This window comes from Falco peregrinus, chromosome Z (genome assembly GCF_023634155.1).
Source record: "Falco peregrinus isolate bFalPer1 chromosome Z, bFalPer1.pri, whole genome shotgun sequence".
NCBI lineage: Eukaryota > Metazoa > Chordata > Aves > Falconiformes > Falconidae > Falco > Falco peregrinus.
The window spans coordinates 81,439,771-81,455,657 of record NC_073739.1 but is presented as its reverse complement, the minus strand read 5'-3'; positions in this window follow the sequence as shown (position 1 = coordinate 81,455,657).

The window sequence follows — 15,887 nt, the reverse complement described above, 5'->3', positions numbered from 1 at the left end:
GGCAAGTGATAACAAGGGGGGTGGGGGTGGGGTGTATGTCCTCAGTTCTGTTCAGAGCCCCTCAGGAGCACATAGGCTGCTCTTCTAGTGATGTCAGCAGGCGCTGGTGGCCTTTGTCCAAAGAAAACACCAGTCAGAGATGTCCTGGGGAACTTTTCCAGAAACCTTCCTGACTCAAAGAATTTGCACAAAGGGGGGAAAAACTGTTTGTCTTCTGGTTAAACATCTGAATGCGTTAAATGGCAACATATCCAATATTATTGTGTGCTGCGAAGAACATCCCTTTCCCCACGAAGGAGGCAGCTGTGAACTTCATCCATCATCACAGTGTTTAATTTGGCATGTGCTAGCTCCAGTGAGACTGCTGACAGGTTTACAGGGAAGGAGATGATTACTGTGGTGGGCTGATGAAATGAAGTCTCAAGCTGAGAAAGCCACCCCTGAGATGCTAAAGCTGGGAACCGCACCTGGCTGCACGGCGCTGGCTCGTGGCAGGATGGGTCCGCGAGGATGGGAGCTGCGGTTGTCCAGCCCTGGTGAAAACAATGCAAAGCATCCCCCAGTGGAGAACAACGAGATTTGGAAACTTTGCCCTTGTGCAACTTCTTTGTGAAGGGAATAGAAAGACTTTTCACAAGTGCTTTCTTTGCAAAGAGCTGGAATTCCCTCTGGATTGAGGGAAGTCCCCAAGCGCTCGCAAAGTCTGACATGCAGAATCTTCCTCGATCCGGTTCAGTGGGAACTCTCTGCTAAGGCCGGGGTTTTACCCCGTGGGTCTAATTACACGCTTAGAGGTGATGAGCTGCAAAAGAGCTTTCTGAACAGCCTTTTGCCCCCTAGAAAATGCTGGGAATTAGGTTGCTTCCAGTTGGCTTTTCAGTTCAATTAGTTGGCGGAGCTGTTGTCCGTGTGGCTTATGGCTTACTTACGGCTCCCAGGCAGGGGAACGTGCGGTAATAGTTTCCCTCTTCATCCCTTCTTGTAAAGGTGCCCTCTATGTGGGTTTTTTTTTTTTAGTAGGTTATTTCACCTGTTTGATATTGTTTATCTGCTTTGCTCTTTCATGTGTGCCCTGTGTGTAGCCCATTGCAAAGACAGCGCTGGCTGGGCTGTATGACTTTTCTCTCTCCTTTTTATTTGTGTATGTGCCTCAGTTGCTTTTATGCTCTGTGTGTGTATATATATGTACGCATATATACACACACACATATACAATCTCTCTGTGCTCCTGCCACGTTGTGTCTTTCTCCTAGTAGATAAGAAATACAAGTAACTGTCATGCTCCTCCTCTTTCTGGAGTTAGCTGTGTGGTAAGGCAATGCTTATTTATGATTATTTAGGTGGATTACGGGGTTGGGCTTAAAACAATATTTCCAAGAATCTAAATTCAGAGCTACCAGCATGCAAAAAATTTAAAAAAAGCAGTGCTTGTTTGCTTCTTGACAGCCCTGTACCTGGTGCTACAACATAGAGCAGTGGGGATTTCTACCCACCCACTTCTGCGTGCAAAGTACGCCAGGGCTGGTGCAAAACCTTCTCAGCAGGCTCAGTGGGTTGGGTTTTGAGTCAGACTCTGTTAGGTGCTTTTGGCTCTTAATCTATATTTTACAGGATGATCTTTAGTACATGCAGGGACATGAAACAAGTCCACGGGGAGGAAAGCCGGTTTGCCATGAACTCCTACTGCAGTGGGAAGGGTCCCAGTGGGAATAGGGGGTCCTGTGTGGGAGCAACCCCCTGTGTGGCTCTGACACAACAGCTCTCAGTGTCAAGCATGCAAAATGTTAGCAAGTTCCAACAAGAATAGTGAAAAGCTCAGAAATGTGCCTGAAAGCCAGGAAGTTAAGCACTTTGGTTTACCTCCCTGTGATCTCTGTGTGCTGGCAGCTGAAGTCAGTCTGGCTTCAGCCCAGCACGCATGGGACATGGGAGATGCTCACCAGGGGAGATGATGAACCTTTATGGTGACTATGCTGAATTCTCCACTATTTGAAGGTTTGGGGTTTTCTTTGTTTTTTTTTGTTTTGTTTTGTGTGTGTGTGTTTTTAAAAACGTTTTTAACTACAGGTGTAAATGTTACCATCCAATCTGACCGATCTCAATGCTGTCTGAGCAGTACAACCTGGAACCACCAGACCAAAATGCGGGTCTGGTGATATCAGCGTGGGTTACGATGCTGATACAGTTTACCGTGAGGGGCAGAAGTGTCAGTGCAAACAGGTGTTAAACCTGCTTTGCTGTTCACCTGTGGTGTAATATAATTCATCAGCCATCCTGCTAGCAGGAGGTAGCCCAGCATGGCTTGTGTTGAAGCTGAGCTTTATCTCTGGGTGGCCCATCAGGTTTGTAATGATGGTGGGTTGTTAGATTTCAGAGGGAGCAGGAAATCATTCAGGCTCAGAAATAAAGTTCAGGGCAGGCTGGTTATCTGGTTCCAGAAGGTTACGTGTGGACCTGAGGCTCTGCTGCTTGCCCACTGTTGCAGGAGGGAGCAAGAGCACTTGGGCAGCTGGGATGGAGTCACCCATGGCCAAACAATACAGAGGATACCTGGAGAGAGAACGGAGACTGCCTGGGGAGGGCATTGATGTAGTGCGTTTTGGGGAAGCTTATTTGAATGCATACAGCTCCCTACAGCCGTATTCAGATAAGGTATAGCAGGCAGCAAGTCCTGCAGGAAAAAAAACTAGATCAACCCCAACAGCCTGAGAGTAAATCCATGGCACAGACAGATAAGGGGTATTACTATTTATTGGGTTAGGTCTGGATCCCTGTAACTCTGGGAGCTTTTCTATTTTTATGTCGGCTTAATAGAAAGCTTTGTATTTATTTGGTGTTATCTGGGCAAGTTCAGCTGCAATTATTTTACTTTTATCCTTTCCCAGGCACATGTATATACACTTGCACTCTTGTTTCTTGGCAGCTTGTAACAATGCCTGTAATCCTCCTTGGCAGAAATCTTCAAAACTAATTCTTTTAGAAAAAAAATATGAGAATATCTGTAGGTGATAATTTTATTGCTGATACAAGAATGGAGGTGAAAAAATATTCTAGAGAAGAAACTTTAGCCAGAAGCTGACTTTCTCTCAGTGCCTGTCAAGAGCAGTTTGTGTGCTGCAAAGCCTTAGTGCTCCTTCAAGATAAGGATCCCTGGGAGAAGGAGGAGGGTATTATGAGAGGTAGGCAATGCTACTGGTGACTCAGAGACTCAGTGTGAATAAAGAGAGAAATAAACCCATTCAGCACATGTGTGTAAGCAGGCTCACAGGTACCACTTGAAGTCCCCTATCATAATCTGGATGGGGTTTGGAGGATGGATAGCGTTTCCAGCCCCTGAAAAATCTGCAAAAGTTTTTCTTTGGTTCCTTCCTAACAACAGGTCTTGGGTATTCAGCCCTTACCTGTGTCAAAAACTTTCTGGGGATGATTAATGTTCAAAAGGGTGAAAAGATGAAAAGCACACACACGTTCATATCGGTTTGTTAAAACAAAGCTTTGATTTTTTCCCCCTTTTTTTTTTATTTTAAAAGGAAATAAACCCCCAATAGTTCTGCAGCTGTTCTCAGCTCTCCATCCTCTCTGATCTCTGCTAGAGCAGAGTTAATGCACAGGGTTTTCAGCTGTGGTCGATCAATGGCCGGTGCATTGTCCTGAGCACCCAAATCTGAAATAAAAGATGCCAAATATTTGGTGTGCTTCACTTCCAGGGCGCTTTGTAACAAAACGATTGCTCTTAACAGCTGAGACAAGTGTCACACTGAAAAAGGACCCTAGCTTTGACTTTTGGCAATTGATCTCCCCTCTTTGAGGCCCTGTCTGCAGGGAACTGGTTATTACGTTTTCTGGGATTTAGAGATGAAAGTAGCTGTGTCACCCCGGGTCCTCCAGCAGGTGCTAGCAGGTGTATGTAGAGTATCGGTAGGGTTTTTGACTTTCCTTGTAAAATCTGTTCGACAGTTGTGTCTGGCTGTGATCAGAGCTGTTACGGCGAGCTGCCTGCCTCGAACTTGTGGTGGGATGTTACCCTCACCCATGAGAAAAGGGAAGAAAGGAGCCAATCTGTGTAGCAATAGCAGCAAACCTCTGGTAGGTTGGAGAACTAAGTGAGGGTGTGTGATGCGCAGAAAGCAGTTCCTTTGCTAGGTGACCACAGCATCGCAATTTCTTCATTAGCACTTCTGCATCTCTTGGGTTTGCAAAAGCCAGGGTCACCCTTGCATTTTTGTGGGTGGGATTCATGCCTGTGTGTGGAGACACCTCAACCTAGCAGTCATCCGTCAACCCTGGCAGAGGTGGGGGGTGAGTTGCTGGGGTGTGGGCACCTGTAGCACACATTGAGGTGAGGTGAGCCCCACGTGGGCAGCCCTGTTCAGCTGCATGGACGCGTGTGTCACAGGGCAGCAGCTGGGACCTGCAGGAAGAGCAGGGCTTGCAGCTTGGTAGCTGAGCTGCTGATGTGAAGGACCTGCCTTTGCATCAGAGCATTCTTCTGCAAGGCTTTGGCTGACGGTAGGAGAGCTGGGGCTGGTGGTCTTCTATCTGAGCACCTGACTCTGTCACATCCAAGGCCAGGCTGGACGGGCTCTGAGCAACCTGATCCAGCTGAAGGTGTCCCTGCCCATGGCAGGGGGCTGGGCTGGAGGGACTCTGACGGTCCCTTCCCACCCAAACCGTTCTGTGGTTCTTTGACCAGGGACCCCCTGGTGGGGACAAGGCCACTGGTGAGGCAAGTGCTGCTGTGTTGTAATTGGTGTAAACGATTACTGGAACGGGCTCTGGGAATGGTGAGGTGCCATCAAGACAGACAATACTGCAAAGCCAATGCCAGGATGATGAACCCTGGACCATCTATGAAGCATTTTTGTGACATGCCACTGCAATGTCATCTACTCAAAGGGATTACTTTGGAGAATGCAGGGTTGCAAAAAAGCCCATGCCTCACCCAACCCAGTCCCAGCTTAACACATGAAGTAATTAATCCATGAAGGTCCCAAGCCCCTGCTGAATCCAGCTGTGGGTTTCTGCCCACTACTGGTTTTGAGGGGTTGCTTGAGACCCCTGCTCTAATGTTGAAAACCTTAAACTTGTTCACGGTCAGATTGTTCAGGAGCTGCTTGACTAGTTCTTTCGGTGTTTGTGAAAAGCGTCTATGAAGCCCCTGAGCCCCCTTCCGTACGGGCAGGTGGCTGCATACAGCACGGGAGATGTGAGGAGAGGGAACTCTGGGGTTTTGGTGCATGTTGTTGCTGGTGACTCCATGATTACTGGAGCAGGGCTGGTGATAGTCAGGAGGTGTCACCAGCTTGGCTGTGGTGACCTGCTCAGTGCTTGTGGACATCCTCTGGCCCTTTTCCCATTAGCTCTGTGCATCTCCTGCCTATGCAGAGCCTTTGGAGCAAGGACTTTCCCTCTCAATGCGGTTATTGCAGCATTCAGCACAGCAGGGACCCAGTCTCAGCTGGGAACTCTAATGCCACACAGAGCAAATACAAAATAACAAATAAAAGCAATTTTCTTCCCATTATGTAGGAGCAGAGTACTCAGAGGCTTCTCTGATGCTGATTACATTGCTAACCATCATCTTAAAAGGTAAAGCGTTTGCAGCAAGGTCAAGTATTTAAGGCAGAAAACACAGATGTATCTGGGCATTGCTGCCAGGGAATTCCTGCCCACAGATGTGCAGGGATGCAGCTGGGCCACGCAGCTTCTCCACCCCCCCACGGCAGGAGGGCCAGAGGCAGCCCAGGGACGCTGGGCGATATTTTGGCAGCCCTGCCCCAGGCACTGAGGAGCCTGTGGGCATGTGGGAGAGGGAATCAATGACCATTGCAGAGGCAATTTGGCAGCATCTGAAGAGTGTTTGAGCCCTTCTGGGTTTCTGGGGTTAGGCCCTTATCTTTTAGTGAAGGAGGCGAAGGTGGCTTACAGAACTGGCACGTTGGCTGCAAATGCCCCCAAATTCAACAACGAGCTGCACAGTAAAGGCTTTAATTGTTGATGCTCTTCTGGTCTCTGATACGTGGACCTGATACCGAAATACCAGCTTGCCTCTCAAAAGCTGATGTCTTTTGAAGTTGGAGGACACGCATCGGGGTCTGCATATTTACTGTCGTTACGTCAGTTATGGGTCTGAACTCTGCAAACGCTTTTCCTGCTATTTAATGTCAACAATGGTACTGGCTTCGCTGGCAGCACTAAATGCTCCTAGGGATTGTACTGTTTGCGTTAAATATTAAGTGTACTTCGAATTGGTAGCCTGTGTGTAGGTTTAAGCAAAAAATCAAAACCGGTGTTCTTTAGTTGTGTAACTTTTAAGTAAACAGAGCTGTAGAAACATCTGTTAGCTTTGATTTTTAATTCACTGTATAATAGCTTATATCATAATAACTGATGTTGTGCGATTTGGGTATAATTTTGAATTTGTCAGGAAGCTCCCAGCCAAATCACTGAAGTTAATGGCAGTTCTGCAATCAGCATCACTGTGTGTCAAATCAGAGGAACCATTATTGAATTTTAAAAGGCTGAATTACTGCATTGTTTATATTAAATCTTAATGCCATTTTGGATAACGCTAATGTTTTCCCTTGGAGGTATGTGCTGGATAGTGTTTCTGTTCCTGAATACAAAAAACCAAAGAGAGTTTCAGTGAAATTGCTTGAATTCCAATTTTAGAGAGGTTAGACTTATCCAAAAGTAATTTCAAACCTGTCCTAAATAAAAGAATGTTTCCCCTGTTGGATGTAGTGTTATAGTGCAGCCTGCATTATGAATATAGCAGTATTTAACAGTGCACTGTAACGATGTTAATTACCAAAAACGTGTACTGATACGGCTGATCTTCAAGGGCAGGGAGGAACAAAAATGTTTGCATGGAAAAGGAACGGGAGCTGCCCTGTGCTTGCTTGTTTTGAGGCAGTCTTGCTTCCACTGACCGCTGCCAGATGTGCTGCAAGCCCTGCAAGAGCATCATCTTGGACTCCTCGGGATGGGCTGGGAGTCAGTAGATGGGTGTATATATATCCTGTTCTTAGACCTTCTAAAATTTGGCTAGGTGTTGTTTCTTGGGTCGTTTTTTTTTTTTCTCTCCCCCCTCCCCGAAACTCAAATCTTTTTAAAGATGCCCTAGACAGGCTGTGCTGGTAGCCTCTTGCCGTTTCTAAGTTTGTATTTTAAAATAAAAAATAAATTAGAAAAAAAATATCTTTTCCCATGAAGCACTTCTGGAGCTGAGACCATGCCTTGCTAAGTTGAAACAAGCCTCCTTGATCTGGCCAGGTGCTTCTCTCTGAATCCAGCGCTTTTGGAGTTACCTGTCTGGTCCCTGGAAAGGAAAGGCTACGTCAGCCCAAGGTGCAAATGCTCAGCTCTTGAGCTGAGGGAGGGGTGAGACAGGACCCCTTTGCTCGTGTTTCTACCCCTGCTTTGTTAAGTCAGCTTGGGCAAGTCTGTAAAAAATCCATTATCTCCCCAAGCTCCAAATTACCTGTTCAGAGGGTGGCAAAGCTTTTTGGCTTGTCTCCTTGCTGTAAGGATTGATTTGTGTCGAAGTTCTCCGGTACCTTTGGAAGAAATCCAAAGATGCACAGCAAAACCTTTAAGCTTGATTGTGTCTATCGTTTTATGTAGATGATGGCAAGAAAGTCACCTGCCCTGATTTTTCCATTGTTTTCCCAAACACAGCCCAGATGGGGCATCTCTTGGCAGGGAAAACTGACCCAGCCTCCCCGTGCATTTAATGCTGCAAAATAGTCTGGGGATTTAAAATAATTTCTGTAGCTCTTGGTTAAATTGGCATTTCATGGGCATCAACGTCTTTTTGAGGAATGCTATTTGAATTTTTATTTGCTCATGATTTCCCATGGCAAATTGCTGGCTGGCAGGCTTTTCTTTTTTTCTTCTCTCTAAAATTATTGACTCGCTCTGTGGTGTTTAGCCCAGCAAAGCCTCTCACCTGCAGAAGAGCGCTGGCCTGTGGCATGGCTGGTGAGCTGGGAGAGCTTTCCCGTCTCCCTCGGGCAGTGCATGACAGCAATAGATATAATGGACTCATTTGGATAATTTAGTACTTGCTTGGTGTATCTGGTTTCTCTAGTGACACTCTGACGTTCAAGCTTGACTTCCCCACCTCGCAGATAATAAATGAAAGAGGTTTCACCTTGTTGGCAGCACTGGCTTTTGGCCCATTATCTTTCCTGACATTGTGTACTTTGAGAAATTAAATTACCTAGTTTCCTGACTAGCTCCCTAATGAATGCCATTAATTAATATGTTTTTCAAAGGAGGAGGTGTTTTTATTCTTAATCCACGGGAGATTCTCTTTCCTTGGCTGCCCATCAGCAGGGTGTTTGCACAGGCGGGAGCAGGGCGGTCCCTCCGTGACGGCTCAGCCCTGCAACGTCCTGTAGACTTGTGCGTGTGGCTCTGTTCCCTGGGGAAATGCCAGCTGGGGGTGTGGGAGAATGAGAGATACTCAGTGAAGTACGGGTGGAAAGTGCCAGCCCATTCCCCTTCTCACCCCCATCTTCTCTGCATCAGTCCCCAGTCTGCTATGAGCAGCCTCTGCCGTAGCAAGGACAGCAGGACAGCTGATGTTTTTCCCTCTTGACCTTGTTGTTTCTCATAGCTAATGTGAAAATCCTCTTCTTTTTTTGTGCATCTTATCCTAATGTTGCTACATGGTGCAGTTACTGTTTGCTCTTAGGTCTTCCCCAAGCCTTTAATAGAGAAGACAAGTTTAGGTGAAACAATTTGCAGGACTTGTCCGCCTCGGTGCTCCCTAAACACGCCCTTTGCCTTGTAACTTGCTTTATTGCATTTTTCAGGGGAAGATCTAGTCCCAGGAGCAGCCAGGTTAGTGAAAAAGATGATTATCTCTGCAGACCAATGTAGCAAAGATGAGCTGCTAATGATGCAGCTGGAAGATGGATGGCAATGCTGCCTGGTCTTTTGGTAGGAGTTAGCAGGAGAGTGGATCTGACACCCTCCCTCCCTTTTTTCTTTTAAAATCTCCTTTCCCCAGTGCAAGTGGCAGCCCTGTGGATATGGAGCTGTAAACCCAAGCTGGGGAGAGGTGAAATGCACGCACCTTGGAGGTCAGGGTGGCTTTAGCTCTTCCAGGTAGAGAAAAAGGCACTGAGCTAGGGATGAAGAAGATCAGGGCTGGGGCAGCGGGCATGGGGATGGTTGCAGTGTCCATCTGTCCAAGCTAAAGGGTGGTACTGGAGTGAGAAGGAGGGAACTCGGGGTGCTGGGGATGTTGGGCTGGAATGGTGCCTGGTCTCCACCGCAGCGAGTAGGCTCAACAGGGTGGTAAGGAGTGACTTGGTATGGGCTCAGATTGCCACTTCTGGGTCTTCCCGGTGCTTTGGCAAGGGAGAAGCTGAGTAGGAGCTGGTGCTGCAGCTGGGTTCCTGGGCTGCAGAGGCTGGGAGCTGGGTAAGAGCAAGCGGAGCTGTGCCTGGGCTCTGCAGGGAGAAGCAGCCACCTGAATGCAGGCAGCAGTGACACGCTGCACGTCACCGGGGTAGGAGCAAATCTCTTCGGATTGCTTAGATTTGCTCCGATTTAGGTAGCGCTTTGAGCATCAACTGACCCCGTTGACTTCAGTGTTTCCATTCATGCTTTAAATCTTGCTGTGCTCAATAACTTGCAAAACTGAAAACATTGGGTTCTTTACCCCTGCTGCAGTGCCTGAAGATAGCTGCCTTTCTCCTCGTATCCTGGCCGCTTAGTCACTTCTGCTGCTGCCTCTCGTTGTGATCTGTGGTGTTCTTCGTTGGTAGGAAAGAACAGTGTCCTTTGAAATACTTAAAGCTGATGTGAGTCAGTCTTTTTAAGAAACGCTGGATTTTATAGCCTTCTGGCAGAACAGATATGTCAGAAAGTTTTAGGATGCATGGAGGTAGGTTGATCCCTCCCTGGGGGAAACTTAAAATAACTCCTGCACAAGATGATGAAGGAGCCTCACTATCTGTGAGGATGCTCAGTACTCCTTACAGAAGTGGCCTGCGCTCTGAATCCCTCTTCCCATTTTGGTGGTTGGGCTAATGGATATTGTGATCAAAAGGAATAGATGAATTGCAGTCTTGGGACTGAATCTTTCATTCTCTTGGACTCAGCAGGACTTGAACTGTTAGCCTTTAAAGAAAGAGCCTCTTCAATAGGAAAACACATGTGATGCTAGTAATTGCAGCTAATGCCTCAGTTAGGGCTGGCTGCGCAGCTGGTTTAAATAGAAATGATGTCCTTTAAGTTGTTTAGCTGATAATCCAGTCCATTTTGCACTGGAGTGTATCTATATACACTCGAAACTCCTGATCTCTGTGGCTCTTATTTTCTTATTGCTTTGCTGAAAGGCAGTTGGAGAAGCAGGTGAAAATGCAGTAAGCTCCTTTCCCGTTTTCTCATGTTGCAAAACTCCCTGGAACTTGGATTACATTCTTCCCAACCCCACGTGGCACAACTCCTTTGGTGACAGAGTTTGTCTTCTTAGCTGTGAGACCCCTCTTCTTATGCAAAAAGCCACAAATAGAGGTTTTGTATTTTTTTTTTAACTTGTATTTGCTGAGTACATGTAGGCTCAGCTTGACTTTCTAAGGACACAATCACAGTTCAGCTTATTTTTAGTTGTCGCTAATTAGTTCTTAAAGTGCTCAAACATTGTGAATTAAATTGATAAAAAAGAAGAGCACCTCTTTCACCAGACCTACACACTTGTTCCTGTAAGGGCTTTGTTTTATACCAGCAGCCTTAAGGTGCTGTTTCTTCCCAGGCTTGTGGCTTTTAAAACAGCTTATGGCTGTGAATAAGCCTTAATGCATTACTGCATGCAAAACTTGCCAGTGATGGGTGTCTGGAGCAGATCCTACGTGTTTGGCAGGAGCCTTCAAATCAGAGGTACCACAAGCCCCAGGGAAAAGTAGGTGAGGGCATTGCACTCTTTCAGCACCTCCTTATTTCAATCAGAAGTCTCATCAGGGTAAAAATCTCTGGGAAACGCTTGGGTGTTGAACTTACACCGAGTTCTGTGCTCCTGCAGCTCCCCCAGCACCTGAACCTGGATATGTGATGTTTGACACCTGCTTGGCTGCGCTCTGGGAGGTGCAGGTGAGCTCCAGGAGGTGCCAGGGATGCTGGTGGTGTCCATGCTCTGATGTCTGCTTGTCCAGGCAATGGGAGAGACTTCATTCTGCACCCTGGAAGAGTCACAATGATCCCTAGCTTGACAAGGGTGTAAGACCCCCAACTTCAAGCACTTGTTCTTGAGAGAGCTTGCATGTATCTTTTGGTTTTTTTCAGGCAGATTCTGTTAAGATGCCTCACGCTTTGTTCCTGATTTCAAGGCTTTTTCTCACGACCTTGAGTAAAGCAGTTTCCCCAGTCCTGGCTTTGGGGTGGCTGTGAGAGCTGCTGTTTCAAGGCTTTGGAGGGTTCAGGGTTTACAAGCCTGTCCCTGCTGATGGATGCCTGCAGTTCCCAGGGGCTGCTGCTCCTCTCTGTGGGGCACTTAGCATCCCTCTGCAATTTTGCAAGGGAAATATTTCTCTTGGCTACACCCCATTTTACCAGCAGAGGCCGTTATGCCCATATGCTTGAAGGCAGCGAGCTCCCAGTAAAGCCCATTAAAACCTTTCCAGCTTGTCTTTTGAGATGGATCGGACTCTGTACCCCAGTATTCCCAACTGCGTCTAGAGCTGTCGGGCTGATGGAATTGCAATGCAGATGCAGATTTTGTTATTGGAATTAAAAAATAATAATAATAAAATAATTAGTAGCCGACTGGGATTGGAAGAAAAAGCAAAGATCTTGGTAGGCACCGTGAGGTCTGATTAAATCTGTAATGACTGGTGCTGCAGCACCGGCAGCAGCTCCCCCAGCACCTCCTCTGCCCAGCCTGGTGTAATCCTGTGCATTACTCATGTGCAAGGGAGAGAAATGAAATGGCTCCATTAAACGAATCCTTTGGTATTTATTTCTGTGACATTAAATACATTTATTTTCTGAAGGAGATGGACTATGTGTGTATATATATTGTAAGGATATGGTGTTCTGGGCTACAGGGAGTATTTTCAAGAAACTATCCAGAAATGGGGGTAGATCCTGCCCTACTTCCAAGTATATGCACACAGAAAAAGATGAAATCCTGCAGTAGTAAAGCTGGGGCCATACCGCTGGGGCTGGCAGGTGCCCTGAGCAGGGCATTGCATGCTTCAACCCCCCAAACCACTGCTAGCCCCAGTGATCCAGCCAGAGTTCAAGGACACCCTTTTTTCTCTGGATTATACCCCAGCCAGAGCAGTAGGGCAGGCAGGCTAAACCATCTGGTTCATCAAACATCTGGAAAACTGCGTTGCCTGTATCTGACCTATGCCTTGCATACGTCCTCCACAGCCAGGTTCATTACCCTCAAGGGGAGCGTCGGTCACCAAAAGAAGCATCTCAATACAGACCATGTGTGCGGACACCAACTTTTTCGTTAAATTGCCCCCAGACTGTGCAATGGGGCTTGACAGACTCCTCTAACCGTAAGTGCAGAGCAGCATGTATTGAAAAATAATCTCTCGTGAAACAAGAGGCTCCGCTGCATCTGCCTTGGGAAGGGGACTGGAGCAAATGTTCCTTTGGGATGTCAGCTGTGTTGCACCGTGTCTGGGTACCAGACATCTGGATTTCATGGTAATAGGTGCAAAATAGGAACTATATAGAAGAGAATGAGCTAAAGAAAAGGTGGTTTTATACCTTGCCTAATATTTACCTAACAATTATTAATGATAATAACCTCATTACCTAATAAAGGGATAATTCCAGGTTAAGCACTGGACAGGTTTTAGCTTTAACCGGGGGGGAAAAAGGGTTACAGGTGACGTATAACCTCAAAGACCCAATTTCTGACCTCTTGTACTTCGTATCTGTTATAATTCAAGAAGTCGCCCTGGGCTCACGGCACTTTGCTGGGTTCTGGCCTGAGTCTTTTGGGGAGGGAGGATTTGAGGGAATCTCTTGCTAAATGCAGGGTAAGAATATAAACCTATATAAATACCGTTGACAGATTTAACTAACGGTTCTCACCAATTGCTTGGTTGCTTTCCCGGTAGTTCTTTATGCACCAATAAATCCCATTGTTCTTCTCCCAGCTGTTACTCATGAAAAGAACAAAAGCGAGCCGGAGCATTCTCGGCACATTTCTTTTTAACTAAAACAACAGACAAAAGAAGCGTATGGAGCAAAGTTTGAATGAGATGTGGTAAATGTCTTTTCTCCTCCATCATTTTAGCCTATTTGATAGGGGTGATTTATTTCTGGCTTGTACCTGAGGTCCTGCTCTGCTGCACCAGGAGAAAGTAGAGCACAAGGCTTGGAGGGGTGGTTCTCACTGGGGCAACTGCCATGGTGTCCCACTGGTGCTTCTAGTGCCTCAGATCATTCTTCCTGACACATGACTCCTTAATTGCAGTGTTTCTGCAAATGTAGCATGGCTTCAGCCCTTGCTGGGGCTGCGGCCGCCTGAGGCTGTTCACAGAGGTATCCTGAGCATCCTAAAACTGCATCTCCTAGTGCAAGAAGAGGGGAAAAAGCTTTTCTTCTACCCAAACAGCTCTGCTGTCAGAGGCAGGTAACTTTCTGTGGGGTTGGGTGTAAGCAGGTATTAGGAAAACTATTTTAAGGCTAGAAGGGACCAATCCTGCACCTGGATGGCTTGTTCTGAGGAACGGTAATGTTGCCTTTTGGTCTTAGAGGCTGATGCTGTCAGCACTTTGCTGCATAGAGCTGGAGCTGTTTGGAGCAGCAGCACCCAGAGACTCGGTGTGATGAAGCGTTTAGCTTGTGAAAGCATAACAAAGATATAAGCTTTGCTTTTCTGAGACATCCCATGATTTTTCTTTTTCCAAAGACATGTTTTTGTTCTGTAGGAAATTTTTTTCTTTTTTTTTTGGTTGAAAATGCTGGCTTTTCTGTGGCCAAAACTGAAATCCACCTCCCAGCTTTAAGCTGAAATGTTTGTGCCTGTGATTTCTGCTGTGGGTTGGCTGTCCCAGAGAGGCGAAAGGTAATGGTTATGAATATATTGTGCTGCAAAGCATCTGTCTGGAGAAATGTGCTGCATCATCAAATATCTCTGCAGGATCCCTGAACTCCTTGGGACTGGCAGCATCCATGTGCCTGGACCGTGCCTTTGGAGCAGCATGCCCAGCTGCGCCAACCATCCTATGCCCACTCTGGGAAGTGCTGGGCAGAGCTGCACTATGTGCCTTTCTGCAGCTTCCCAGAAAATAAAGACCTGAAAGTAAACTCAGAATTTCAGGCATGGTGAGGGTCCTGTGGTGCGAATGTCCCAACATTTTGGTAAGTGAGAGCTGTATTATAGGGGAGGACAGTGATTCTTTTTTTTTTTTTTACTTTATGATTTTAAGACCTTGGAAAAGCCATTATTGTTTCCATCCTGAACCTGTGTTTTAACCTACTTGGAAACTGTCCCTGAATAATTCTCTTTATGATGCTTAGTAGAAAGATTTCCATTTGGCAACACAGACCATAAAAAATAAAGGGCTTTTAAAAAATGATTATTTACATTAAATTGTTGGAGACTGGTGCCAAACACGTGCTCAGGTGAGTGGGACAGATCCCACCATCTCTGGATCCTCTGAGATTGATGCTCCCCATCCGCTCCTGCCCAGGGCAATGCCATTGCCAGCCTGCTCGGGCTTTGTAACCTGCCATCAAAATATCTGTTCCTTGCGTTCCTGATGACCTATTGCCAATGCTATCCCCCTGCTTCCGGGCTAGCTCCTGGAAATTCCAGATTTATCTAGGAAGAGTTTCAAATTGTGTGTGTTAAAGACTTAGCGTGGCCAAACCCTCTGACTTACCAATACTTATGGTATCATTAACTTGGGCAGCATGCCATCGAGCAAATCGCACTTAATTTGCCATTTGAGGAAGCTGTGGGCTGAGTTATCCCACAGGCAGGGTGGGTGGTAGCAAGAGGCTCTGTATCATCATCCCACAGCCCTGCCATAAATTCAGCTCTCGCTTCCTCCATTAGTGTGATTTACTGCCAGGCTGGCTGCCCTGCTTGGTTTATGTACACTTGAGTTATGCCAGAAAAACTTGGTATGGTTTTCTGTATCACAGTTTTTAATTGAACTTCATTTTCTATGATAAAACCCATAAGAGCACCTCTGAAGAAAGAGACTATTTTTCTTCTTTTCTCTTCCCATTCTCAGTTGGACTATAAATCACCAGCTCTTGACTGCAGCTGAGATTGACCTGGTCTCATGGTGTTTTGTCCTTCCCTACCTGCCATGAGAACCTCCTGGAGCCCCTGCAGGGCTGGGTGCCAGCCCAGGCTGAACAGCTGGGGCTGGGCACTTACACCATCGTGGGGCTTGGACCATGGTGACTCAGGTGGGAAGAGAGAGGATGAAGGACCCTTACTCCCTTCCTACATCCTCCTGCTGGCATACCTGCCTCTGGGCATGGTAGTGAACCCCCTGTTGTGTGTACTAGATGTTAGGTGAGCCCCTGCTGACATTCCTGGCCTCAAGCAGGGTGCTGGGCATGCTTGATGCTGCAGTGTCCTTCCAGCCGTGATGTCACATCATTTGTTTTCTCTGTCCTCCACCTATCTCACTTCAATATTTGCCCATGAGAGCTGTCAGAGGGGTGTATTTGTGCTTGTGCTCAGTTATTAATCTAAAAGGTTTATTCCTCTTTGGTTGCCCAAGATGGGCTGTTATAAGGGCACCTTGTGTAAAGCTCATTCAGTGTCTTCTTCTCACTGTTGTATTTATTTGTTGAACATCACATTTTTTTTTTCTTTTGGTTGGAGCTACCACAGAGTAACGCAGACACAGGAGCTGGACACAGGAGTGTGTTGCTGATGCTAC